General features: G+C 39.3%; 1 pseudogene; it reads right to left on the bottom strand.

Moving 5' to 3' along the window:
* Positions 1-715: 715 nt before the first annotated feature.
* Positions 716-4,270, bottom strand: LOC143036128 (KRAB-A domain-containing protein 2-like; annotated as a pseudogene).
* Between the last annotated feature and the right edge of the window lie 1,722 nt (positions 4,271-5,992).

Raw genomic sequence — 5,992 nt, 5'->3', positions numbered from 1 at the left:
GATGCCAAGAGACGAAACGGCGTAGAAGCGTAGACTACATTATATCGAAATGTATAATTTGTAACGACAGGCCATGAATTCATGGGATGGCTCATTTGGGGGCCCCCGTGGTTCCCTTGGGGCCCCCGTGGCTACTCTGGGGACCCCAGCGGCTCCTCTGGTGGCCCCGCACCTCCTCTGGGGGCCATGCGGCTTCTCTGGGAGCCCACGGTGATCCTCTGGGGGCCCCCGACGATGCTCTGGGGGCCCCCGACGCATATATGCGAGCAAAGCGAGCAAGCGCTGCAGGCTAAGCAACCTGGCGTAGCCGCTGCTTGTATTATATATGTTACGCGTAATGTGGATAATTGCCTAATGTTCACATTAGGCAGAAAATTGCCTAATGCTTACATTAGGCAAGCAGTTTGCATAAAGTTTACAATTTGTTAACATTAGGCAAAAAATGCCTATTGTTCACATTATGCCGCCCAATTTTGCCCGATGTGAATTGGACTGCCTAATCTAAACAATGAAAATTAATCGAACAGACAAGAAAATTAATCAAACAGACAACCTACAGTAATCTAAACAATGAAAATTAATCGAACAGAAAATCCACAGAAGCTACAAATAATGCAATTTAAATAATTCCAATGTATTTGAACACATGCAAAACACAATGAAAACAATTTGCCAGTTTGTTTTCAATCACAAATTTTTACATGATCTGCCCGGGTGACAGCGCGAGTTGCACTTGAGCTTTTTTCTAAGGCAGCTGCACCGTTGTGAAGTACACTGTGTCGTACACTGGCACTTTACATAGCCTTGCCCACCAGTGCCTCTTGCTGTCGCAGTTCTGATTGATAGGCAGATATCGGGAACCTCTACAGGCTTTCACAGGGGCTGTTTGATTGCACATAGATCAGGTGCTGTAAATTTTGGCCCAATAATGCCCTCCCGACAACCTACAGTGTGAAGTCCATCATTTTCCTTAAGGACGACCACTAACAGATTTTTAGGATCTGTTGGACCGCGATCGACATCTGGAACCCTCAGCGTAGCACACTGACCAACAGACAATGGTTTGAGCAGGTATTTGCCGCGTCTTGTCATCCGTGTTGCTGTCTTGGATTGCCCTAGAGTAGCTGAAACACGGATCTTTTGGAAATTCGTAGCTACTGTTTCTGTCTCTGCATCTGCTTCTGTCACTACCCCTGTCTCTGCTTCTATTTCTGTCTCTGCTCCTGCTACTGCCCCTGTCTCTGCTTCTACTTCTGCTTCTGTCGCTGTCCCTGTCTCTGCTTCTATTTCTGTCTCTGCTCCTGCTACTGCCCCTGTCTCTGCTTCTACCTCTGTCTCTCCTTCTACTGCTCCTGTCTCTGTTGCGGCCGCTGCTCTTGTCACTGCTTCTGCCGCTGCTCCTGTTTCTGCTTCTACTTTGGCACCTGTCTCTACTTCTGCCGCTGCTCCTGTCTCTGATTCAAGAAATGACTCAAGATCTTCCTCTGTAAAAACATTACAGAGGTTGTACTTGGCAGGATAGATGACCCTAATCCAACCTGCGGATCTTGTCCAAATGTAATTTTGAATGGGCTGTGGCCAGTTGTTTCATGGTGGCTGATATTATCTTGCCACTGAACAAATTTGAGACCTACTGACCATTATCTGCTGTTGTTTTCCCTCATCCAAATAGTCAGGTTGTCCTGTATCACTCCATTTAGACGTTCAACAGCACCTTGGCTTTGAGGATGACGTGAACGTCCAGTCACCAACTTCAGCTCTGGCCATAGCACTGAAAGTTCGGCAATTATGGCATTGACAAACTCCCGTCCATTGTCAGACTGTAAAATAGCAGGTGCTCCAAATGTCAGTAAAATATCTAGCAGATTTGCTTCAACCTCTTCTTCTCTTTTTGATGTAAGTGGCCGTAACGCACAAAATTTGCTGAAATTATTTGCATATGTCATGATATACTTGAAGTCTCCATCAGGTAATGTTTGAAAATTAATAAGATCTGCCTGGCATCTTGAAAGGATACCATGACTGCGTACTGGTTTTACTACCAAACCCTTTGGAATTTTTCTGGTTTTCTTTTGATGGCAGTGCTCACAGAATGAAATGTAGAGGTAGCATACTTCTTGTGTGATGTTTGACCATTTCTTTTTCACTTCCACAATTTTTTTTTATTACCACCTCCATGGCCAATTGCTTCATGGGCTGTTTTAACAATACCAAACACTTCTTCGAGAGATGCCACAAACTTGAACTCATGTTCATTTTTATCTTTTCTTTTCCAAATGAGTCTATCAGCATTGCCAACACGCAGGACTTCATAGCGTTTCTTGAGGTTATAGTCAAATGCAGAATGAGCTCCATAAGAATTTATTCTTAGCAAATCCCGGATGTACTTATGACGTTGGATGGTGGGCTGGATGACTGCATTCTCAGCCTTGCCTTCCAGTGTTTGACGCAGCTTACGTTCAAAGGCAGCTTGATCCATAGTGCATAAACACAAACTGAAACAAACAAGACAAGATAAAGAAAATACCTAGTCTGGAAATAGGACAGTGATTAGTTATTCAATTCATATTAGATAATGGCAAGCAGTAAAAGAAATAAGCATTTTAAGAACAATAAGAACAATGAGAACGACTTGGGCGCCAGAGCACACACCTACACTCTGCTGCTGTGGCTGCCAGACTACCGGCCAGCCGGCTCAGCGCCGCGACCGTTCATTGGGTAAAACACACGCACAAACTTCAGCTGGCGCGGCCTCGTCATTCAGTCAACATTAGGCAAAATACCCTTGCCTAATATGAAAATATTGCTTAAAGTGAACATTAGGCAAGTGTTTTGCCTATTGTGAACATTGCGCAAATTAAGTTGCCTAATGTACATATTAGGCAATTATCTACATTATGCGTAACATATATAAATAATATAGACCACGGACTGAAATCTGTTGTCTCCAAATTTGCTGATGATGCTCAAATGTGCGTAATGGAAAATCATCACTAAAACCAATTAGATATTCAAGAAGATTTAGATAAACTACAGCAATTGTCTGAAAAGTGGCTAATGATATTTAATATAAGTAAATGCAATATTATATACATAGGTAAAAATAACAGTAAGTTTGATTACAATTTTTTCGGAATTTTTTTAACAAAAGTGGATAGTAAAAAGGATCTCGACGTAATTATCAGTAACGAACTCAAATCATATAAACAGTGTATTTCAGCCTCTGAGAAAGCAAATAAGATTCTAGAAACTGATTGAGCGTCCACATTTGGAATATGCTGTTTCCGTATGGTCACCGAATCTCTTTAAAGACATCGACAGATTGGAAAAAGTTCAACGGCGAGCCACAAAACAGATTCCAAATATCAAAAATATATCATACGAAAGGCAACTAGAACGTATTTATCTTTTTTCCCGAAAAAAAGTGTAGAATCAGAGGTGACTTGATACAGGTCTTTAAGATTCTAAAGGGAATTGACAACATCAAAACTGACAAGAAAATAGGTTTAATTTGGAAGTGGGTAGAAACAACTTCCCCAACCGTGTAGTTAATGAATGGAACAAACTTCCTGCAGAGACAATGCAATGTAGTTCAGTTCGAAACTTTAAGATTCGTTTAGATAAACACCTATGCAGGAAAATGTAATGCCTGCCATTTATTTTATGTTATTTGTTTATTTGTTTATTATTTGTCTTTTTGTTTATTATTATTATTTTATTATTATTGTTATTTATCCGTCCATTTATTATTATTTACTATTTACCCGTTTGTTTATTGTTTAACTTTACCTAATTGTTTATTTATTCTATTTATTATTACATATATTATTTTCATTTTTATTTGTTTATTTATATACTATTATAATTTTTTCGCATCCTACCTAATTATGGACCAAAAAGTCTCCTGTCGGCATGTTCCTCCTTTGTAATCCTTTATGATCAAAAAACGTATAATTGTCGGGATTGGGAGAAAAATTTTCTGTGTCATGACTGACTGCAGAGTCGGGGAAGTATTAACACGTTTCCAAAGAGGGTCTGATCTCTGCGCTGCGGCTACGCGCACTTGTGTAAAAGTTACTGAGCTTAGATTTTGAGTGATGGTAGCGATATGGCGACTAAGAACGGCTTCAACTAGGTTTGCTTTTCCTTGAACAAAGTGAAAAGTGGGTATGAACTTTTGTATAATGAGGAACCAGAGTGCAAGTTTTCCTGACAGATTATTTCCTTTGAAGATTGGTAACATTGGTTGATGGTCTGAGTAGACGAGCATGTCGTAACCAAGGATGATCCCATTGAAATGTTTGAGTGCGTATATAAGTGCTAAAGCTTCTATGTCTGTGATTGAGTAATTTTGTTCGTGTTTGTTGTCTGTGCGGCTAGCATAGATAATTGGTGTGAATTTTGTGCCGTGTTGTTGCATGAGGACTACGCAAAGTCCGATGTAGGACGCATTTGTGTATTTTGTTAAAGGAAGGTTGTGATTTGGGAAGCCAAGTATAGGTGCCATGGTTAAGGCTTTCTTTAAGTCATTAAAGACTTTCTCTTGGTCAGGTGTCAAATTAAAAGGGGTGTTCTTCTTAAGTAGTGAAGTTAATTGTGCTGCTATGCTAGCGTAACGTTGAAAATAACGCCTCTAAGATCCTGCTAACCGTCTCTAATGGGTTCTTGTTTACCTTCACATACGTTTCTTCATCACATAATAATGTGTCCATTATTTCAATATAATCAATTTAGTCAATAATTACAACACAATTATTTTTGTCTGCCTTTGTTATATGCAAGTCCTTGTCTTTCTTTAAGGTGTTTAATGGTGTGACAAACCTTTTTGGACAACTTGGATAATTTGTCACATTCAATGCATTATAAACAAAACCTTTACATATATTAATGTCTTGGACTGGGAGATTAAACCAACAAAAATATAACATCAGAACAGGGCATGTTTCAAGCGGGTTGTATTTGCATTTAAGGGATTTTAATCATTGCATTGATTGGGATAACACAAAGAAAATTGTCTTAAGTAAGGACATTAAGGAGAGGAATATCATAGAATTATGTTATATAGACGCCTCATTTGAGAACAATATGAATATGAGTATGGGGATGTATAAATTAGATAACTTTGTAGCATATAAAATTGTTGATATTATCCGGGTCAAACGTCTGGCGGTGCTGAGAGAATGAGGTCGCAATTGAACCTGTCCGAATTCCCCCCTTATTGTGCTTCTTTTGTATATATAATGTCACTGCTACCTTACTCTGTACCTTTTAAAATGTCTTAAATAGGCGAAAACCTTCGGTCACCTTTCACTTTATTTTCCAAGTGGACTTATCACACATTTTGTGAATCACGTGTTTTTGTGATTTATTCGCATATATATATATATATATATATATATATATATATATATATATATATATATATATATCACTTGGACCAAATGTAGTAGCATATTTGTAAAATTATAATCACGAAGAACCCACACTGGGAGTAAAATGAAACTTAGAAGAAAATATAACTCCTATATTTCGGCTAATAGCTATAGCCCTTTACAGGAAAGTGCAGGTTACAAGAATTTGTAGAGACATAGATACAATTGAGATATGAGTAGAAGGGGAACACTCATAGATAAATACATAACAATCCGTCGCACAGGGCGGATTCAGAGGGAAGGTGATATGTGGGTGGAATTGTGAGGTCAGAAGGGGAGTGGGGTCAAGATTGGTGGGGGGGGGGTCAGGAGGGTGTAAATTTTTAACCAAACTGCTTACAACTAGCCGTGAGATCATGTCCGGGGACATTAGCCTTTGGAGATGTTCAAGTTCGGACATTCTTCGATTAAGGCGGATTCAACTATTTTTCTTCTAAAGCTGCAGTTCGACTTAAACAAAAAATTGACCTTGTCCCAGTCAAGACTATGATTTTTGATACTGACGTGTTGGAAAACAGCGGAATTTTCCTGGCCATACCTAATGAAGCTTTTGTGCTACG

This window comes from Oratosquilla oratoria, chromosome 20 (genome assembly GCF_046742065.1).
Source record: "Oratosquilla oratoria isolate Oo_2021 chromosome 20, ASM4674206v1, whole genome shotgun sequence".
In the NCBI taxonomy this organism is placed as follows: Eukaryota; Metazoa; Arthropoda; class Malacostraca; order Stomatopoda; family Squillidae; genus Oratosquilla; species Oratosquilla oratoria.
This window is presented reverse-complemented; position numbering and strand designations above follow the sequence as displayed.